Source organism: Botryllus schlosseri, chromosome 14, assembly GCF_051294905.1.
Source record: "Botryllus schlosseri isolate E-star chromosome 14, Bs_hap1, whole genome shotgun sequence".
NCBI classification, from domain to species: Eukaryota; Metazoa; Chordata; class Ascidiacea; order Stolidobranchia; family Styelidae; genus Botryllus; species Botryllus schlosseri.
Window position 1 is genome coordinate 22,205,343 of NC_137249.1, and position 23,732 is coordinate 22,229,074.

The 23,732-nt window shown below is 41.8% G+C and overlaps 2 protein-coding genes across 2 annotated transcripts in view; one reads left to right on the forward strand and one right to left on the reverse strand.

Annotated features, from left to right (window-relative positions):
* Positions 1 to 23,732, reverse strand: part of LOC145456510 (uncharacterized) — a 487,292-nt gene that overhangs the window by 351,239 nt on the left and 112,321 nt on the right. The window lies entirely within an intron of this gene.
* Positions 6,651 to 23,732, forward strand: part of LOC145456519 (protein arginine N-methyltransferase 1-like) — a 340,886-nt gene continuing 323,804 nt past the window's right edge. The window contains exon 1 of the mRNA XM_080334657.1: positions 6,651 to 6,671. The gene's annotated coding sequence lies outside the window, so the exon portion shown is untranslated. The remainder of the gene's footprint in view (positions 6,672 to 23,732) is intronic.

Here is a 23,732-nt window from a genome sequence, read left to right on the forward strand (position 1 = left end):
AATAAAGACGCAAATGTATGCGGATGACCTAACGGTATTTGCTATAGATAGGAAATCCCTAGAGGCGACCATCGATATACTAAAGCAGTTCGAAGTGGCTACAGGCCAGAAAATCAACGAGCAAAAAACAGAGACACTAAACATCAACAGCAAATCGAATTTAGCATTATTAGGCTCGAAATATGAAAGTTGGAACAAGGAACAAGTAAAAATATTAGGATACCGTTTCGGCAAAAGTGACATACAAGACAGTTGGAGGGAAAAAATTGACAAGATAAAAAAAATACTAAATAATTACAGAGGAAGACACCTATCTTGGATAGGAAAGACAAATGTTTTAAAAAGCCTTGCGTGCACCCAGATCGCATATACCGCAAGAGTGAAGAGGATGCCTCGAGAAGTCCAAAAACAGATCGAAGGCATATTCTTCAGATATTTATACTTGCCAGAGAAAGTAGAGACGATAAAGAGAACAACCTTGATTAAAAAGAAAACAGAAGGGGGAATGAAAATACCCTATGTAACAACCTTGTCCGAAGCTTGCCAGATCATCAATTACAAGAGAATGGCAAACCAAGACAAGCCGACTGAAATTTGGCATTACACAAAGATGTATTATCTTGGAACAAAGATTAGAGAAGTTAATGCTGAGCTATATACTAACGATATGCCACACAAGTTCAAATTAGAAAAGAACTTGGCAGACCAAGTGGAGCTCATCAAAAAAATAAAATTAGACAAAGAAGACTGGCAAAAACTCACATTCAAGGAATTATATAACAAATTGAACGCATTCCACGAAAATCAAACAAACCAGAAAACAGACTGGGACAAGCTCACCCTCGAGAAGTCGAAGATGAACATTATTTTAAAAAAAGAAGAAAAAATCATTAACTTCAGACTAGCGAACGAAGGATATTTGTTCGGAGAAGATAAGAGAAGAAGAAACCTTCTGAAAATCAGAAAAGGGAAAATGGAAACACACAAATGTAGACTGTGTCGCCAAGAAAACGACAAAGTCCAACATGTGTTTAGTAAATGCAAATTCACACAGGACATATTGAAAAAACTAGAAGAAATATTCAGCATCAGAGTCAGAGAGCCGAAGTTTATACTACAACATCAAGGCACGGCGAGCGAAACCACCATAGCCCTAATCTCGATATTCAAAAAAGTCACGCTAAAATATAAATGGTACCTAGACATTGAAAATAAAACAACAGAAAACGACGAAGAAAAAAGAAATTTGATTCGAAACATCCACGAAAGACGGCGACACGTATCAGAAAAACACCAAATTGGAAACAACTCAACACCTTGAAAAAATTCGAAGAAAAGGCGGAAGAACCCCTAACATAAAAAGGGGGAAACCGCCACTGAAAATACAAGTACAAACCTGAAGACTTCAACGGAAGATTCGAGAAAGAATGCGGATGACGGAGACACGACGCCGAAGGGATGCTGACGAACGACCGATGACGAACGACCGACGGACAACGATGATGATGACGATGATGCTGACGAAACCTGGAAAAGAAACTGAAATGAATATGATGCATGGGTATGAATGCGAGTGCGAATGTCATTTTGTGTTTGAAACTTTACCGAATGAATGCTGCGATTGAGAACTGCGATTTGATAGATTAATTTGCCCTTTTCTTGTATTGAAATTCTATCTGAATTAAATTTGGGATGACCGCGGTCATCCCCCCACAAAAAAAAATTGGCGCAACATTGATGGCGCAAGCTGCAAAGTATTCACGCCAACAATAGAGAAAAGAGCGCAGCCCCAAAAAACTTGCACAAGGTGCAATAGAAAAGGACATCTGGCTACGCAATGCAACCTTGCATATTGTAGCCAATGTGAAAAAACAGGGCACACAAGAGAACAATGTGAGGAGCTTGAGAAAGAGTTTCCAGCATTGGGAAATCCGCAGAAACAAATAGTAAACAAAGAATCAAAGAAGAACCCGACCTCTGAAGTCGAATCAGAGGAACAAGAAAAAGAACAAAACAACAAAAATGTAATAAACGAAATGAGCGAAGAGGTGGCAGAACACCTAACCTCCTCTTCATGCGATTCAGAGTCGGAAGAGGAAAGAGAAACCGATGATAGTGATGCACAAGGAAAAGGAGCTAGCAACCAAGAAGATGGCTTTGCTCTAGTGCAAAATAAAAATAAGAGGAAAAGACTCTCTACTGAGAGGAGGAGAAGTAACAGTAAGAAAAGAAACGTAACCATCTACTGAGAGGAGGAGAAGTAACAGTAAGAAAAGAAACGTAACCAATCCTAAGGACAAGAAATAGAAATGGAACTCCAGATTACCTCACTAAACATAAACGGGTTCACGAAACATTGGAAAAAGATAACTCAATTATCAAATAAATACAACATAGACGTGCTTTGCCTCCAAGAAGTACATAAAATAGATAAGGAGAAATTGGAAAATTGGTGTACCAGTAACAACTTCGAGATGCATGCCAATTGTCTAGACGTAAAAGACACTTGGCGAGATGAGGATCAAGGTAAAAAGAACTACTGTCAAGGTACCCTTGTGATAGTAAAAACAACTTTAAAACAAGAATACGACATAACCAACGATATTATAATAGAAAACAGAGTACAGAGAATTACATTGAAGAAAAACAACAAAGAAAATTTGGAAATCTGGAATATATATGCGCCACCGGGAGTTTCAAAACATACAACAGACTTTTACAAAAATCTAGTGGAAAACACAAAAAAAAACAGGAAATCGCACACTGTTGATAGGAGACTTTAATCTAATTACAAACAAATTGGACGCTAAGAATAACCTAAATTTCAAAAGATCACTGGCCGCAAACATTTGGAAAAATTTTACAGACATTCATGGGTACCAAGACATATACCGATCCAGACACCCGCACAAGAAGTTGTACACCAAGAAAACGGGAGACCAGGAAAGACGCATCGATAACGCGTATGCCACCGACATCCTGAGCAAAGACATCACCAAATGTACATACAAGATCAATCCTATTTCGGACCACGTCTATTTAATGGAAATAAAAATTGGAAACCAAAAACAAAACAGATGGGGCAAAGGAATTTGGAAATGTAACAAAGAGGTATTAACAAACAAACAAACGAAAGAAAATATAAAAATGATCATTGAAGTTATGTCACGAAACAAACATAACTACACACACTTGTCGAAATGGTGGGATGATATAAAAAGCAAAATAAAAAGAGCCTTACAAGCGTATGAGGTAACAGCAGAGAAGATAGAAAAAAGAAAAATCAAAGAATTAGGTCGGAAAATAGAAGTAGCGGAGAACAATCAAGACCAAACGGCCAAAATAAAACTGCAAGGTGAACTGAAAAAGTACGAATGGAAGAAATTAGAATTTACAATAGAAAAAACGAAGATGAAAGATAGAGAAGTTGGCGAGAGACCAACGAAACCTTTTTTCGATATGCTAAAGAAGAAAACATCCCTACAAAGAATGAACTGCGTAAGGGATAAAAACGAAAGGGAACTAAAAGACCCAAAGCAAATAAAGCAGAGGGTCGAACAGTTCTATGAAGAGCTATGGAGGGCCCAGCCTGATGTAGATGAAGAAGAGCAGAGGCTCTTCTTAAAACAAATTAAAGACGTTAGGGTCAAAGAGGAAGACATGCCTTCACTTGAAGGACCCATAACGCAAGAAGAGATCAGAGAAACGATAAAGAAAATGAGCAGTGACAAGACGCCCGGTAGCGACGGGCTGACCAAAACCTTTTATACCACCTACTGGGAGAACATAAAAGGACACCTAGAAGAACTATACAATAATGCACTGTATATGGGAGACACGTGCGAGAGCTGGAATAAGGGGATAGTAACTTTAATATACAAAAAGGGAGACTCGAAAAACCTAAAAAATTGGCGACCCATCACACTATTAAACCTGGACTACAAAATTTTAACAGCAATTATATCCAATAGACTAAAAGAAGTAATGGAAAATCTGATCATAAATACACAAAAATGTGGAGTAAAAAATAGGCAAATTGCAGACGCTTTAAGAAACATAAAAGCAGCATTAGACCAAGCATTCAGAAAGAACACAAATCTCATAGTAATATCCATAGACCAAGAAAAAGCTTTCGATCGTGTCAACCATAATTACCTACATAAAATTCTGCATTCCTATGGCATACCAGTGGGAATAAGAAAATGCATAAAAAGACTATATGATAATTCATATAGCCAAGTGCAGATAAACGGTACACTGACAAATGGCATAGACACAGGCAGGGGACTCCGTCAAGGATGTCCCCTCTAAGCATGTGTTTATATGCAATGACAGCGGACCCGCTGGCCAGAAAAATCATGGCCAGCAAAGACATAAAAGGCCTGAAAATTGGAAAAAACGAAATTAGATTGCAACAATACGCGGACGACCTGACAGCAATAGTATCAAATGAAGATTCGGCAACAGAAGTTTTTAAAAATTTAGAGCAATTCGCAAAAGCAACGGGACAAATCAAAAACCGAAATTATATGTACTAAACCCAACCTAATTAGATCTGAAGAATATAAAAAATACATAGTGGAATCATCAAAAATACTCGGACAAATATTTGGCAGGAACTATATCCGCAAAACATGGGACAGAAGGATAGAGCAGGTGAAAAAAGTATTAACAACCTACCAGATGAGAAATCTCACCTGGTACGGAAAAGCAATCATAATAAATAGCCTGGCTGCCTCTAAGGTGATACACAACGCCAGGGTAATAAAAGTGCCAAAAGAGGTGGCGAACACACTGGAGAGGCTCCTCTTCAACTTTATATGGGCACCAGAAAAGATCGAGCCAATAAAGAGAAGCCACATGAAATCAACCGAGATCATGGGAGACCTCAAAATAACCTGCATAAAAAGTAAGATCGAGGCATGCAAACTAGAGAAATATAAAATACTGACCAGCATCGAGGAGCCAACAGAGTTCTGGCACCACGAGGCAGTCTATATTTTAGGATCAAAACTTGAGAAAATTAACGAAAAATTATATACAAACTCGGCTCCACACAGCATAATCGTGTCGGACGAGTGGAAGAATATAATAAAAAGAGCGGAAGAAATGAAATGGGAAAAAGAAACCTGGGTAGAAGCAGCCCACAAAGACCTGTGTATCGGCATAAAAAAGCTAAATGCCAAACACATACCCAGAATAACAAAACCCTCTGGACAAGATATAAAGTGGAGAAAAATCACCACTACAAACGGGGAAAACAACCCCATAACAAATGCAGAGAGAGTAGTCAACATCAGAACGGCTGCAAAAGGATTCTTCTTTGGAGAAGACAGAAAAAGATTGAATATTTTTAATATTAACTCAATAAACACGACCATCACAGAATGTAAATTCTGTGGTCAAGATGAAGACAACATTGAACATATAATGGTCAAGTGCAGACTGGTGAAAAATGTGTTCAGTGCCTTCAAGGGGTTAATAAAACAAAAGGACATAGATTGTGAAAGTGTTCTTTACAATGAAAAACTAAAAAACAAGACCGATTGGACCATAATAAGCATGATTAAAAAAGAAATAATCAAAAGGAAATTTGGACTAGACAAAGTCAATCAAAAAGTAAAGAACTTTGATAGGACAGTGAAAGACGTGGTCAGCAAAATAATAAAGAAATTATTCAGAAGGATATCGGTATTTGATAATGCAACAGAAGAGCAACTTTTTAAAAACGAATTGGTGTTCCTAGCTGAAGAATACGGATGAAATTGACTTAGAATCGTATCAAAGATATTAGTGGCGAAAACAACGATAGATTACCGGTACAAAAAATTTTTATTGTCATGATTCGGCAAAAAAATAATATCATAAGATAGAGAGTGATTAGCACAACAAAATAATACCATTAGATTAGATTTTAGTGCAAAAACAGAGAAAATAGAAGCAAAATTAGACCGAGAAACACCGATTGTTGAAAATAAAATAATCCGATTGTTCCAGAAAAGCGAAACAATGCAACCCGGCCGCCCCGATTGTATCCATTCATAAGAGGACAATCGCGAGCGAAATGACATCTCCGGCCCAATCAACCGTGACGCACCATTGAATTAGTAGCGAACCTACTAAAGAAAACGAAAAATAGAAGAAGAAAGAAGAAAAACAGCACGAAAACGATAAATTAGACACGGAAAATTAACAAATAACGAAGGAAATCAATAACGAGAACAGAAAAGAATATTAACGGAAGAAAATAAACAAGAATCATTTCGACTGACAAAACTGAAACACCAACGATGGGAGACGGACGACAGTGGATGATGACGGCGGACGATGACAGCGGAGGATGGATGACGGATGGATTGCAACGAACGCTGGATGGACGATGACGAGGACGATGAAAAAGAAACATGGACCGGAGAATTGCAATTGTGAGAATGGTTTGGTATGTATGTGCGCGTGATTGAATATATCGTGACTGATATCTTTTGAATGCTGAAGTGTGAATGAACATAAATAAAGATATATATAATTTGCTTTTTTCTTGTATTGCAATTCTTTCGGAATAAAATTGTGATGACTGCGGTCACCGAGAAAAAAAAATTGGCTTGGTTGTGTTAAAGGTAAGAACTCAATAATTGATTGCTACAACTAACGGAGTATTTGGTTGTATTAAGGTAACGCAACGCGTAAGTACGTAACGGCTATTTTCAGGTATAAAGATCTTCAATTGAGCCGCTGAGGCCGTTGTAGTTACCGTAAACGTTAGATAAGTTTCGTTGTACCTAGGTTTAATTTTTCTTTTACTTAGGCTTATTTCTCCTACCTCCTTCTTCATCGCCGGATTTTCCTACTTCTACTTCGAGTCTCCTTCAGACTTACCCCTCCTCCCTCCTCGAGACTTGACTCCTCTTCCCGAGTCGAGTCTCGAAGGAGTGTGTATCTACCTCTACTAGAGCTTGACTCGTCTTCGGGAGTCAACTCTAGTTAGAGTCTTTCCTCTTCGAGTCCTGACTCGTCTTCGTGAGTCAGGACTTGTTGAGTCTATTCTTCAGAGACTTGACTCTCTCTCGAGAGTCAAGTCTCTACTTTACCTTATTCTCTCCCGCGCCTTTCGCTTAAGGCGACGGGAGCCTGTCTGCTACCTTTGGACTAATTAGAAACGCGCTACGACACCGCCTAGTCGGCGTTCGTACAGCTCTTTGCGTAGCGAAACCGGCGTATCGGTCTTCGCAAAGCACTTAGGAACTAAACAAAGCGCGCTTCAACAAACAGACAGCAAACTCTGCTACAGCTATCTTTTTCCGATAGCCTACAAGCTAAGCGGGACATGGACATAGACGGTAGCCCACGTTCCTTGGACGCTACCGTTCCTGAGAATACAAATACACAACAGGTGCTCGCTGCGATTATAGAATGCAGCGAAACGAAGCACCTAAACGCGCAGATAGAGTCTGTCTACCAGATAGGCCCTACTACCTATAATATTACGATAAAAAACAACGATGAGATGGCAAAAACAAAGAACGACCTTCTGCTTGCATGGCAAGACGGCTTGTCAATAGAAACAAGACAAATAACCTTTGCAGAAGCTTCAACGCCATATGAAAACATCAACGTAAGGGCGGTTCCAACTGAAGCCTCTGACAGTGAAGTGAAAGACGAGATACATAAACATGACTGCGGCACAGTCATTAAAATGATTAGAGTAAATCACAGAGGTAGTGAAATCCATAATGGATACCGAAGACTAATGATCAAAAATTATAAAAGAGGCAAGCTACCACCGGTTATAAAGATTAGAAAGCTGTGGTGCAAGGTTTACAGGCCACCCGCTGAATATGCACCACAGTGCTATAATTGTCTTCAATCCGGTCACACGGCAAGAAACTGCAAAAGCCTGGTAGTTTGCATGGAATGCAAAACCCCAGGCCATAGACGTCAAGAATGCCCCATCCTGAAACAAGAATATCCTACAGCTCAGGAAGCTGGGAAAGCTGAGGAGCATAACATGACCAGTGAGTCTTCCTCCGAAGGCAACCTGATCATAGGCGAGGAACCAGATGTAGAACAAGCAGAAGAGGAACAAGAAGAATACATAGATAATGACGAAAACTCAGAACAGAGTAATGAGAATAACGAGAAAGAAGGGACGGATAGCCCGAAAGACGGTGCAACTACAAGACATGTAGCATCCTTTTCATCACAGACGTCCGTATGGACAACAATGTCTGATACCACAACCGCAACACCAGAACCGAGGACACCGGCACACATAAGGCTGCCGAGTGTCCCGGAAACCATGTCTGAATACACTTTCCGTAATAATATACCGGCATCGCCAATAAAAAGGCGGAGTGAAGAAAGTCCTGAAATCAGGATGGCGAGTAAAAAGTCAACCGCACTTAGGCCAACATTCACAAGCACCACAAGGAGAGATGCAAACACCACTTCGGCATCACCTTCAGCTCCTTCGAAGAAATAAACCTGCCTTTATCAATCTTGACGATCAACGTAAACGGACTAGACGTACACTGGAATCTGATAAAACAATTCATGAAAACTGAGAAAGTAAACGTGTATTGCGTACAAGAAACGCACAAAATTCAAAAGAATGCTGTTACAAAATGGGCCGAAAAACATGATCTTGAGCTATACACCAATTGCCTTGAAAAAAACGACGCGTGGGTCAACCAACCGACAAAGTTGTATTATCAAGGAACCCTTATATTCATTAGGAAAGAGTGGTTGCAGGACATGGACGTACACCATGAAATCCACGTCCCGCACAGACTACAAAGTGTCACGATAAGCACAAAAGACCAGAAACATGTGGTTAGTATATTTAATGTCTACGCACCACACACCGACATAAAACTCCAAGAACAGTTTTACGACGAAACGATCCAAGCTATCCAACAACAGCAGGGATCGATTATCGTGGCAGGGGACTTTAACATGGTGACATCAATCAAAGATGTAGAACACACCAGTAACTTTAGGCTCTCTCTAGTAGCAGCCAAGTGGCGCAACTTTACCAACGGAAAAGACCTCCACGATGTATTTCGATGGCGAGAACAAAAAAAAAAGAATATATTCTATCAACAAACCGTTTAACTCTAGGAGGATAGACCGCGTCTATATGACGAAGAACCTCTGCATAAACACCAGAAAATGCGAATATAAAACGAACGCCGTCGCAGACCATACCTACTTTCAGAAGATCGTGATAACACCTAAAAACACCTTGAGTGGGGAAAAGGGTTATGGATCAACAATACGTCACATTATCAAAACCAGGAATTTCAGACCATCATAAAAAACCTTTTTACGGAACACTCTTTGGAAAAAGCGAAATACGGAAGCCTGCAATTGTGGTGGGATGAATGGAAAGAAAAAATAAAAACAGTCTCCATCCAATTTGGCCAAGAAAAACAAAAATTGGAAAACAAACAAAGAGACCACTGGGTAAAACTAATAGAAAATCCCACCGCAACACCAGATGAACGGCAACAAATCACGAAAAACCTAAAACAACTGGAAAAGGACAAACTAACATTCCTCATGAAAATACACTATAAAGATCAATTAGAGAAAGAGGAAAAACCGACGCATTCGTTCTATACCAAATTAAATAACAGACGGTCTCAGAAAGTAATAGATGCGGTCGCGGAGGAAGACGGCAGGCGGGTAGAAAAGAAGGAGGAGATTCTAAACGCCACCTGGGGGTTTTACAACAAACTCTGGGGTCAAACCCACACAGGACCGAAGGGAGACAGGAAAAAACTTATAAACTCCATAAACAAAGCCCTTACAGAAGATCAAGCGGAGCTCCAAGACTCCACCATCACGGAGCAAGAAATAGAACGGGCAGTGAAAGAACAGACCTCAAACAAATCCCCCGGTCCAGATGGCATATCAGCCGAGTTTTATAAAACTTTTTTTGGACTAGTTAAAGGCGACCTATGGCAGCTGTATAATAACGCTATCCTTTTCGGAACAATATGCGATTCTTGGGGAACCTCAGCGGTAAAACTGTTGTTTAAAAAGGGCGACCCACAACACCTTGAAAATTGGCGCCCAATATCGTTAACGAACGTCGACTACAAGATCCTTTCGAAAATTCTCGCCAACCGAATAAGGGAGTTTATTGGAGAAATTATCGGGGATACGCAAAAATCAGCTATCCCCGGTAGACAAATGACAGACATACTGAGAAACGTGCGATCAATTAAAGAATACACAGAATCAAAAAATATCCCGGTGGTCATAGCCAATTTCGACCAACGAAAGGCTTTTGACCTTATATCACATCAACTGCTATTTGAGATCATGGAAAAATTTAACATGGGAAGTAAAATCACCAAGCTCATAAAAACAATATATGAAAACTCAACCAACAGGATATATATATAAACGGGGCTAGCACAAAAAACATCCACGTAAAAAGGGGCCTTCGACAAGGGTGCCCCCTCAGTACCTATTTGTACTCCATCGCAGCCGAACCAATAGCCGAACGCATAAGGGAAAATCCGAACATCCGGGGTATCAAAATCGGAAAACACGCAACAAAGCTCCAACAATATGCGGACGATATTACAACGACGACCAAGGACTTTGAATCAGTCCTACATGTTTACAAGGAATTCGAATTATTAAAAAGAGCCACGGGGCAAGAATTAAACGAAAATAAAACGGAAATTCTTGCCCTTAATAATCCGAAAGATAAATACATAGCGGGACACTTCCAAAACCAGACCAAATCAAAAATAAAAATTTTGGGCCAACATTTTGGTGAAAAACAGGAAAACGAAGACTGGGAAAAGACGATACAGACCATTCGAGGGCAACTCCTCGACTTCAGAAAAAGAAATTTGACATGGTACGGAAAACAGTTGGTAATAAACACAATCATAGTACCCAAAATAATAAACGAGATAGTATCTAGCACCCCGTCTATGGAAATATCAACCACCATGAACAGGCTTTTTTTTGAATTTGTGTGGTACCCCGAAAAGATGGAGATGGTGTCTCGGAAAACCCTTATCCGGCAGAAAATCCAAGGCGGAATGGCGATACCGCATATCCAGTCCAAGATAAAAGCTGTCAAGGCGGAAAAAGCCAAAATATTAGCCGTCATAAAAAACCCGACGGAATTTTGGCACTTCCATGCCCTATACTGCCTGGGCCCAACTATAAAAAAATGGAACAAGGCCCTGTTTTCAAATAGCATGCCTCACAAAACGATGCTTCCGAAGGAGTGGAAAGAAATTGAAAAAACGATAGAAACTCTGAGCTGGCCCCTAGAAAAACTGAAGGAAGCCACTCACAAACAATTCTATCAGGCCATTAAATCTAATTTTGAAAACAAATATTCGGGCCCTACCCCCCACTCTAACATCGAGTGGGGAAACATCCACTTCCTAACAGGAAGTGTAGAACGGATTATAACCAACAAAGAAAAAATTACGTCCTTCAGAGTAGCGCACGAAGGATACCTCTTCGGCGCGAAAAGAAAGACAAAAAATATCCTGTACGACAAATACGGGAAAATGGCTAAAACCAAATGCCGACAATGCGGCCACACGGAGGAAACGGCACGACATATTGTATACGAGTGCCCCGCCGCCCAAGAAATTCTGAAAAAACTCCAAAACTATATTCGAGACCAAAACGGAAACCGCATAAAAATAACAGAAGATCACGTGATTAATGGAAAAGAAACGGAAGAAAGAAAAAACCAAGCAGGGGTGATTCTGGCTATATACAAACAAAAAATAATCCAAAACCGAATAAAACTGGAATTCGAAAACGACAAACCACCAAATATGCAAAATGTAGTAACGGAGATCCTCCGGCAATGACTGAAAACACTCCAAAATCTTGACGCAGAAATGAAAGACTTGACAGATAAACTAGAAAAAGCATAGTGCCTGTTACACACGCAAAAGAAGAAAATAGGAAGAAAACTAAAAACTCTGGTTGGTATGTTGGGTTCCAAGATAAACCTTGGTCAATCCAAGCGCCAACCAAAAATAAAAATCAGAAAAAACTTGTCCTGGGGAGGAGAGGGAGGCAACCCAAAGAGCCCCCCAACCGCTCGCGTCCGGCGGTTAGCTTTTTCCACACAAATGGAAATACTGCCGCTTCAAGTCCGATGGAGTATTTGGTTGCACTGAGGTATCTGAGATCAGCCATCGCGAATAAAAACAAAGAAAAATAGGTATATTCAATTTCAACTCAGTTATTTAATTTGAATATAACATACAATAAAACCCCCAGACCGTAGCAGGGCTTATATCAGATGAGAGAAGCCCTGTGAAAGTCTGGGTTTCCGGAGAGCCGTAAAAAAAATAAAAAAAGTTGGCTTGGCACGCTTGTTCTTCTACAATCATTTACTTCAGTCACTGTTTGCACTGGGAAGAGTATGGCTTCGGCCTTCATATTCCCGAACGAGCACTCACTGAATGGTCTTGAACCAGCAGATGAGTTTCAAATGAGGCATGACGAAAGGCTTGCCTGCTCAAAACAAGAGGCTATAGGCAAGCAGGCGGGGGATCTCGAACGCAGGCGTCCCCCAGTTTGGCTACCTGTAGTCCTCGCCTCGATGAACTGTGGGATGTGTGAGAGCATGCCCGCTAGACTCAGGCACAAATACGACCTGGCGTGGAAAACCAGGTTCGAAGTGTTTGAGCACAGCTTTGCACTCTTGGGAGGGGTTTTCTCCGAGTACTTCGGTTCCCCTGAAAATCACAAGAAAAGCTTAGTGCGAAACAGAACTCCGAAGGCATGAAAAAGGGCCTGAGGTTAGAGGGTGCTCTGGTTCTATGAACCAAAGTACTCATTACCAAAGGGGGGAGGTAGGCTGCGGCCCCTCCGGACCCCCCCCAAAAAAATTGGCTTGGCACGCTTGCTCTTTTACAGTCATTTACTTCAATCACTGTTTGCACTGGGAAGAGTATGGCTTCGGCCTTCGTATTCCCGAATGAGCACTCACTGAATGGTCTTGAACCAGCAGATGAGTTTCAAATGAGGCATGACGAAAGGCTTGCCTGCTCAAAACAAGAGGCTATAGGCAAGCAGGCTGGGGATCACGACCGCAGGCGTCCCCCAGTTTGGCTACCTATAAGTCTCGCCTTGATGTACTGTGGGATGTGTGAGAGCATGCCCGCTAGACTCAGGCACATCAGCACGACCTGTCCCCAGCAGGTCCGAAGTGCTTGAGCGAACTGTTACTTCCTAGGCAGGGGTTTTCTCCGGGTACTCCGGTTCCTCTGTGCGAAAATGGAAGAATAACAAAGCCTTAGTGGCGCTCAAACTCCGACGGCATGAAAAAGGGCCCGAGGTTAGAGGGTACTCTGGTTCTACAACCAAGTACTCATTAACAAAGGGGGGAGGTAGGCTGCGGCCCCTCCAGGCCCCACAAAAAAAAATAACACGTGAGTATGCACTAACGGCTTTTTCAGGTGAAAGAACGTCGACTTGAGCCGCTGTGGCCATTGTAGTTATCTTCTTACCGTAAACATTAGTTAAGTTTCGTTGTACCTAAGTTTAGTCTTTTTTCACTTAGGTTTAGTTTTTTCCTACTTCCTCCTACTTCCTCCTACTTCCTCCTTCTTCCTCCTTCTTCGCCTACTTCTACTTCGAGTCTTCTTCAGACTCAACCCTCCTCCCTCCCCGAGACTTGACTCCTCTTCCCGAGTCAAGTCTCGAAGGAGTCTGTATCTACCTCTACTAGAGCTTGACTCGTCTTCGAGAGTCAACTCTAGTTAGACTCTTTCCTCTTCGAGTCCTGACTCGTCTTTGTGAGTCAGGACTTGTCGAGTCTTTTCTTTCCTTCGCTTGACTGCGCCGCTCTCCGAGCACGTCTCGTGACGTCGTTAGCCGACGTCACCAGACAAGCATCGGAAGACGCGCGCGCCACACCTTAAGCGATACCGCAGTATCGCTTTTAGAGAAACGCGCTTCGACGGTTTAAAAAGCGACATGGAAACGGACGGTAGACCGCGTTCGCTGGATGCTACTGTTCCAGAAACAACAAACATACAAGAGGTGTTTAATGCAATTGTAAATTGCACTAAAACAGAGCATTTGAAAGGACATATAGAGTCCATCTACCAGATAGGACCAATCACATATAACATCACGATAAAGGACACTGCAGACACGGGGAACACTAAACGTGAATTACTCCGTGCCTGGCAAGACGGCATCGAGTTGGAAACTGGAACAATAACCTTCACAGAGGCCACTGCACCATACGAAAGTATAAATATAAGAGGTGTGCCAACTGAAGCCCTAGACAGAGAGGTTAAAGAAGAGATTCAAAAACATGACTGCGGCACAGTCACCAAAATAATCAAGGTGAATCACAGAGGCAGTGAAATACATAACGGATACAGGAGAATCATGATTAAAAACTATAAACGGGGAAAACTGCCACCAGCTATCAGAATTAGGAAGCTGTGGTGCAAAATATATCGCCCACCCGGTGAATATGCACCACAGTGCTATAATTGCCTCCAGTCGGGGCATACTGCAAGGAACTGTCAGAGCCAGGTGGTGTGCATTGAATGCAAAACACCGGGACACCGAAGACAGGAATGCCCAATTCTGAGGCAAGAATACCCGACAACCCAAGAAACCAACAGAGAAAACGAAGATAACAACATGACATGCGAGTCTCCTTCGGACGGCGAACTAGTCATAGGAGAGGAATCAAGTAGCGAGGACAGTGCAGATGCAGATGTAGAACTAGAGAAGGAAACACAAAATGAAGAACACCATGAACACACTGAACAAAACAGTGATAGCGAAGAGGAAATAAGAGCAGACAACTCAGAAGAAGAGACAACTCCTAAACATATGGCAACCTTCTCTTCACAAACGTCCGTATGGACAACTACATCGAGAACCAAAACAGCTACACCAGAACCGAGGACACCGGTACCTGCAAGGAAACCGAGTGTCCCGGAAACTATGACCGAGTATTCGTTCCGCAATAAAATACCGACCTCGCCTATCAAAAGGCCGAGTGATGAGAGCCCAGAAAGTAGGATGGCTAGGAAAAAGTCAACCCAACCCAGAAACCTACTGACAGGCGCCGCAAGTAGAATTGCAGATACCACCACAGCAGCCTCATCTTCACAGTCCCTTCCAAAAAATAATCCCAACCTTGTCGTTCTTGACTATTAACGTGAATGGGTTGGAAAGACACTGGACTCTAATGCAACAATTTATTAAAAAAGAAAAAGTAGACATCTATTGTCTGCAAGAAACCCACAAAATAAACAAGAACTTTATCACAAAGTGGGCAGAAAAACACAACTTCGAGGTACTCATAAACTGCTTAGACAAACACGACAGGTGGACAAACCATCCAACAAAACTATACTATCAGGGCACCGTGATACTCATTAGAAGGCACCGTGATACTCATTAGAAAGGAATGGCTGGGGGACATGAATGTAAAACATTATATTCATGTCCCAAACAGACTGCACAGCGCTGCTATTACAACAAAAGATCAAAAACAGGTAGTTAGCATCTACAACCTCTACGCACCACACACCAACTCTAAAGTGCAAGAACAGTTCTTTGAGGAAACAATAAGGCTCTGCAGAGTGAACAAGGTTCCACCATCGTAGCAGGAGACTTCAATATGGTAGTGTCAAAAAAAGACGTGAAAAATACATGTAATTTTAAGCTTACAACAACCGCAAACAAGTGGCGAAGCTTCATAAGCGAAAAAGAACTTCTAGATATATTCCGATGGCGAGAGCCGGAAAAGAGAATATACACTGTTACCAAACCGTATAATTCTAGAAGAATTGACCGCGTCTACATGACGAAAGATCTATGTACGAACACTAGGAAATGTGAATATAAAGTAAATGCTGTGGCAGACCACAACTATTTCCTTACAACTATTTCCAAAAAGTTGTGATAAAGCACAAAAGTTTTCTGAAATGGGGAAACGGATTATGGATAAATAATACATCCCACTACCAAGAACAAGAATTCAAAATATTAATAAAAAACCTGTACACGGAACATTCATTTGAAAAAGCAAAGTATGACGATTTACAGACGTGGTGGTATGACTGGAAGGAAAAAGCAAAAGCAGTAGCGATCCAATTCGGCCGGGAAAAACAAAGAAAGAATAACGAACAACGGGAATATTGGGAAAAACTAATAGAAAACCCCAATACAACATCAAACGAACGGCAACAAAGCTTAAAAAACCTCAAACAGTTGGAAAAACACAAATTAGACTTCCTCATGAAGATTCATTATAAAGAACAGCTAGAGAAAGAAGAAAAGCCAACACACACCAATTTTACTGCAGCCTAGAAAACAGAAGAACACAGAAAATCATAGACGCGGTCACACAGGAAGACGGAGTACTAGTGGAAGAGAAAGAACAAATCCTGAACGCCACTTGGGAATTTTACAATAAACTTTGGGGCCAGACCCACGAAGGACAGGTTGAGCTCAGGAAAGAACTTGCAAGCTCAGTTAGCAGGTCCCTTACACAAGAACAAGCGAACCTCCAAGACTCCTCCATCACGGAAGACGAAATTAAGCTGGCGATAAGGGACCAGGCTAACAATAAATCACCCGGTCCTGACGGACTAACAGCAGAATTCTATAAAACCTTTTATAAACTAATAAAAGACGATTTATGGCTGCTATACAATAACGCCATTCATTTTGGGAAAGTATGTAGCTCATGGGGAGCCTCGGCGGTAAAATTACTTTTTAAAAAGGGCGACCCACACCAACTAGAGAACTGGCGGCCAATATCGCTGACAAACGTGGATTACAAGATTCTGTCCAAAATCCTCGCCAACAGGATACGTGAAAACATCGGGGATATCATTGGCGAGACCCAAAAATCGGCTATCCCAGGGAGGCAAATGACTGATGTCCTCAGAAACGTGCGGGCCATAAAAGAATATGCAGAAATAAAAAATACACCAATCATTATATCAAATTTCGATCAACGCAAAGCATTTGACCTTATTTCTCACCAATTTCTTTTCGAGATTATGGGAAAATTTAACTTGGGGAGAAAAATTACCCAGTTAATAAAAACGATTTACCGGAACTCGATCAACAAAATCCACATAAACGGAGCCTGCACAAAAAACATCTACGTAAAGAGAGGCCTCAGTCAAGGATGCCCCCTGAGTACATATCTATATAACATCGCATCTGAACCCATAGCCGAACGCTTAAGAAAAAATGTAAATATCCGTGGCATCAAAATTGGCAAACACGAGTCTATAAACTTCAACAATACGCAGATGACGTCACGACCATAACGAAGGACTTCAACTCGGTCGTGCACGTCTACAAAGAATTTGAGCTACAAAAAAAAGCCACAGGCCAAGAATTGAATAAAAACAAAACAGAGATCCTCGCCTTGAACAACCCGAAGGATATTCACATGGCGGGACACCTCCAAAGCCAGATAAAAACAAAAATAAAAATATTGGGACAACAATTTGGCGAAGACCAGGATAACGAAAATTGGACAAAAACAGTACAGGTCATACGCGGCCAACTATTCGATCTCGGGAAAAGAAATTTAACCTGGTATGGTAAACAATTGATATTGAACACTGTCATAATGCCAAAAATAATAATTAGGACCATTGCCAGTGACCCAACCACGGAAATAGTCAACACCATAAACAGGCTATTCTTCGGATTTATCTGGTACCCGGAAAAAATGGAAATGGTGTCACGCAAAAATCTTGTGCGTCAAAAAGTCCAGGGGGATGGCAATCCCCCACGTACAGTCCAGAATGAGAGCCGTTAGGGCCGAAAAGGTGAAAATATTGGCAAACCTAGAAAGACCAACAGAATTCTGGCATTTCTTTGCCTTGTACTGTCGAGGCCCAACAATCAGGAAGTGGAACACGGCATTGTTTACAAACAACATGCCACATAAAACTGAACTCACGCAAGAATGGAGGGAAATAACGAAAACCATAGAAAGTCTGAACTAACCTCTGGAGGAAATAAAAGAGGCTACGCAGAAAAAATTCTATCAGGCTATAAAAGCCACGTTCGAAAAGGAACATACGGACTCGACCCCCCCCCCCCCTCAAACATCGAGTGGGGCAACATCCATTTCCAAACAGGAAATGTCGAAAGGATTATTACTAATAAAGAAAGGATCACAGAATTCAGAGTAGCCCACGAAGGATATCTTTTTGGGGCAAAAGGAATTTCTAAAAATATCCTAAACAACAAAAACGGAAAAAGAGTGAACACCAAATGTCAGAGATGCGGCCACGGAGAGGAGACAGCAAAACATGTCGTGTACGCATGCCCCGTCGCCCAGAAAATACTAGGAAAATTGAATAATTACATTCGGGACGAAAAAGGCGTAAAAATAAAAATATCAGAAAATCACTTGACCAAAGGAGAAGAAACAGAAAAAAGAAAAGAACAGGCCAAAGTGATCCTGGCCATCTACAGACATAAAATAATACATAGCCGAATCCAACTGGAATACGGGGACGAAAAACCAAAAAGTACACAGAATGTGGTCACTGAAATACTCAAAAAAACGTGCGCCACGCTTAGACAAAGGCTAAAATTACTCGAAGACCCGGACACGGAAATGAAAGACCTGACGGAAAAATTAGACAGAACACAGAGTCTAACATAAGCACAAAAGAGGAAACGAGAAGAAAACGCAAGACGTTGGGGGGGTTTCCTGGGTTCCAAGATAAACCTTGGTTAATCCAAACGCCAACCCAAAACAAAAAATAGTAAAAACCCCCTCAGGGGAGGATGGAGACGCAAAACAAAAACCCCCAACTGCTCGCGACGGGTGGTCAGCTTTTCCAACGCAACGGGAAATACTGCCCATCCAGCCCGTCGCAGCAGTTGGAGTAATGAGGTATGGAAAAGACAAAAATAACCACTGAAATAGTTATATTAATTTCATTAGTTATATTAATTTCAACTTTAAAACAACTCAGTTGGAAATAAGTACACCTTAGTTGGAAAATATATTAAAAAAACCCTAACCCGGAGGCGACCCTAAACCTTAGAGAGGGTCGAAGAAGGGCAGGAAATACGGCGAGCCGCAAAAAAAAAAAATAAAAATAAAAAAAAGGTAACCAATCGACCGCGTAAGTATCATTAACGGCTTTTGCAGATTCGAGGAGCGTACCGGAGCCGCTGGGGCAATAGATAACTACCGTAAACCTTAGTTTAACCTAGCGTTTACAACTAGGCTACCTACTTCCTCCTTCCTTCTTTTTCATCACCGACGGACTTCTACTTCTACTTCGGGTCTCCTTCAGACTCAAACCCCCTCCCTCCTAAGACCTGACTCGTCTTCGTGAGTCAGGTCTTAAGGAGTCTGTGCCTACCTCTACTGGAGCTTGACTCGTCTTCTAGAGTCAACTCAGAGTCTTTTCTCTTCGAGTCCTGACTCTCTCTCTCGAGTCAGGACTTGTTGAGTCTTTTCTTTGGAGACTTGACTCTCTCTTGAGTCAAGCCTCCACTTTCTCCTTTCTCTCGCGCCTCTACCTTGAGGCGACGGGAGACTGTCTGGCTTTCCTTTTAAATTACAAAAGCGCTACGACACCGCCCAGACGGTGATCGTACGCTAGTCTAGCGCAACTGATACTACAGTATCAGTTCTCGAAAGCGCGCAGAAACGCCTTTAAAAACGCGTTCAACAGACACGCTAAAGCAGCCTGAAGTTGCAGCAAACCTTGCTTGTAGTTACCATACTGCTAAAGATATACAGGCTTAGCTGACAAATAGCGGACGTGGACTGTGGACAGTGGACTGCAGTAGATGCAGACACCGCTTACCAGTAGGGAAAATCAGCTTCCCAGGCCATTTTAATATGGCATACGCCAACGCAATAAGAAATGAAAACATCAACAGCAATAGGATTACATACGGGACAAGACCCAGGTCGCTCGACCTGCTTGTGCCCGCACAAATCCAGGCATCGGCAGTCATAGACGCAATAATAACACACCCACAGTTGAAGAAGGAAAAGGAACACATCCTCTCCATATTCCAAATCGGGCGCAACATATATAACCTTACCTTTAACAAGGAAGCGCGCACAGAGGAGCTTGAACAACACTTCTTGGAAAACACCGAAAACGGAATAAGAACAGAAAGCGGATTGATATTTCTTGAACATCCGAGGAAGCCGGTAGTAAGAGTAAACATAAGAGCGGTACCTACCGAGGTAGAGGAAGAGGAAGTAAGAAACAAACTGGAGCAACTTGACTGTGGCCACGTCAAAGAAATTAAGATCATCTATCACAGAGCCACAAATATCCAGAACGGATATAGACAGGCCTGGGTAGAAGAATATAAACCAGGAAAAATACCGCCCTTCCTTTACCTTGGTGGAGCATCGTGCAAAGTAACAAGAGATAGAAAGTGAAGTGTGTTACAGATGCCTACTGCCGGGACATAACGCAAAGGACTGCTCCAACCAAACGGCCTGCACAGTCTGCAAACAATACGGGCACAGAAGAAATGAGTGCCCGCAAAACAACATAATACACAACACACTTTGCCGCACCTCTTTGAAACAAAAGACAAACGTACAAAGAAAGTGTTAGAGGTTGACCGACACTCCATCTTAGAACAGGAAGAGCAGACAGAGACACAAGCAGAACCTGGCAGAGACTCTCCCCCAAATCACATGGAGGATGAGGCAAAGGGGGAAACACAAAAAAGCGACTCAATAACAGACGCAGACGTAGACGACCTATTCGAACAACTCACAAAATCCCAAGATACGCAAAAGAGTGATCTATAGCAGTGGTTCTCAACCGCCGGTCCGCGACGACATTCCTGCCGGTCCGCCAAGCATATTAGAATTTTATACTTTAATTTCAAGATGCAATGTTGAAGGCTTTTTCATTGATAAAATGAATGAAACATCAAATTTTAAACTGATTGATAACTTCGTGAGGTAACATTAGGGCTGGAAACATGTTCAATTTGACTTAAAATTCAAGACGTGTCATTTGACGATATGCGAGCGATAAGTACACAGAACAGATACGAGCCGACTCATCGCTAAATAGCGCAGTTTGATCACTAGTTTTCGATTCATTCATTTTATGCAGGACCGTAACTGGGGCACCACAAACCGCCCAATTGGAGAGGAGCCGAGCTTGAATAGGGCTTAAAATTATTTCGCAAATGAACATTAATCACAGCGTATTTATTTGAAACTTTTTCTAACATTTTTCAATTTCTTTTCGCGCTTTTCACGATTTAGTATCCCTAAATGTCTTGCTTATTAGGTGCCCTTTTCTGAGAAATACGTAATGATTTATTGAATACGTAATGATTTATTGGTATTTTGGCATCAGCCCTTACCACGCCACGACGCACCAACACATAATCAAGCTTAGGTTAACATGGGACTCCTAAAGAAGGGCTAAAAGTTTGGCCGCGAGAAAACTGCTTCACTCATGAATGATCGAAAATTTTCTCTATTGGCGCGATTGAGCTACGTAAACTCTCTGCTTACGCTGAGTAGAATGGATGCGCTCACAAGTACAGGTGAAAACATCCACCCAATGGTAGAGTCTGGGGGTGAAGCCCCCGTAAGTTTGACTAATCGCCCAGTGGGGATCCAAAGACCAGCGTCTTTGGGGATGGGCTGACGAAGTGCTTTTTCAGCTCGGATTTGCGGTTGGGCGGTATAGCTGCTCTAATGTGTTTTCTTGCAGCACGCATTGTACCGTATAGGTAGCTGCGAGAGTAGCCTGCGTCTGGTGGCAGTAGGCAATGAGCAATATAGCACGACAAGGTGCTTGGTTCGACTCCGATACGCTTCATTGCTCGATATTGTCCAAGAGAAGAATATTATTAGAGTTGGCGTGGTCGGTTAAACCGACGGCCTTCGGCGCGAAAGACTGTAAAGGACTCTCGGCGGTAGCACGTTTATCTGGACAAGGCAATTTTACCTCGACTCGGCAGACTCACTACCATAAAATCACATGGATGCCATCATGAATATAATTAAATACGATCAAAACCCTCTAAATATCGGTCTCCAGCACCATATAATTGCAAAAAACGGTTGCATACTTAATATTTTGGCTTCCTTTCAATTTTGAAAGTTCACCGGTCCGCCAGACATTTTTTGAAATTTTACCGGTCCGCGAGGTGAAAAAGGTTGAGAACCACTGATCTAGACACCACGATACGTCCGGGTGACGATGACGGTGACGAAACCTGCAGTAACAAAACAGACACTCCACTCCAAATAATAACAACAGAAGATGAAACAGATACGGATAATGAAAACAGCAACCGGAAAGAAAACAAAAATAAGCCAAAAGGCGGTCACACGCACGAACCACGGAAGAGATTCGAAAACAGAACTTTCACGGCCGTGGAATTCTTCGGAGCGACTCGATCACCGAGCAAACGCTCCAACGACCAACGCAGCCCACCGGACGACAAAAACCAAACAAAAGCGAAAAAGAAACTAAATGAACTGCAACCCAAACTACCACCACAATAACCAACCTACCCCTACCTAATATTTTAAATGGATCTGGAAATAATCTCGCTTAATGTGAATGGAATGGAAAACCACTGGCGGCGAATAAAAAATCTGCTCAATACGGACAAAAAGTGGCAAATAACATGCGTTCAGGAAACACAGAGCAAACATCAAAAAAATAAAAAATTGGGCCAACGCCAACGATATGACATACCATCCAAACCACATAGAAAATAAAACGGACTGGACCGATGAGGAAGGAAATAAGAAGCTGTATTTTAGAGGGACGGGAATGTTCACAAAAAACGTTCTCAAAGAAAAATATGATATACATAACATGATAGTGAAGGAGCACAGGCTCCAATGCTTAACGCTAACGGAAAAAGAAACCAATACACAAACCAGAGTCTGGAATGTGTACGCGCCATCAGACGTAGGAAGGGCGCAGACAGACGTCTACAAATTGATAATTAGCGAACTAATCAAGACACCTCTCGACACAATAGTCTGCGGGGATTTTAACATCGTCACTGAGCGAATAGACTCGAAAAATACGACAAACTTTAAACTAACACCCGCCGCGAAACACTGGAAAGAATTCATCAGGAATTACAAATTCAGGGACATATGGCGATGGCACAACCCGAGAGTTAAACTCTACACTGTCATCAAAGCTATCCAATCTAGAAGAGTGAGTAGACAGGATATACGTTTCAAACGACCTGCTAAACAGAAGCAGGTCGCGATACCAACTCAACACGATTGCAGACCACACATACATGCAGCGCATAACCATAAAAGATATCGAACAAATTAGGTGGGGAAAAGGCGAGTGGAAGAATGATTGCAGAATGTATGACGACGAGAATTTATATAATGAACTACGGAAGCTACACGAGAAATGTAGCAAAAATAAACCCTCGTTCATGACCATCTACGAGTGGTGGGACGACTTTAAGAAAAAAGTCAAGAAACACCTAGTAAAATACGGCAATGATAAAAGAAAAGCCGAGATACGAGAAATAGAACAGCTAAATACCATCATAGCGCGAAAACAAAACGAAGAAGACGACGGAGATAAAGCGTACGCAGAAATCAAACAACTCGAAGAAATTGAGCAAAAACAGATAGAGTACGCTTGTAAAATACATAAGATCAAGGACATGGAAGAGGGTGAGAAACCTACTAAATACTTTTTTAGTAAAATCAA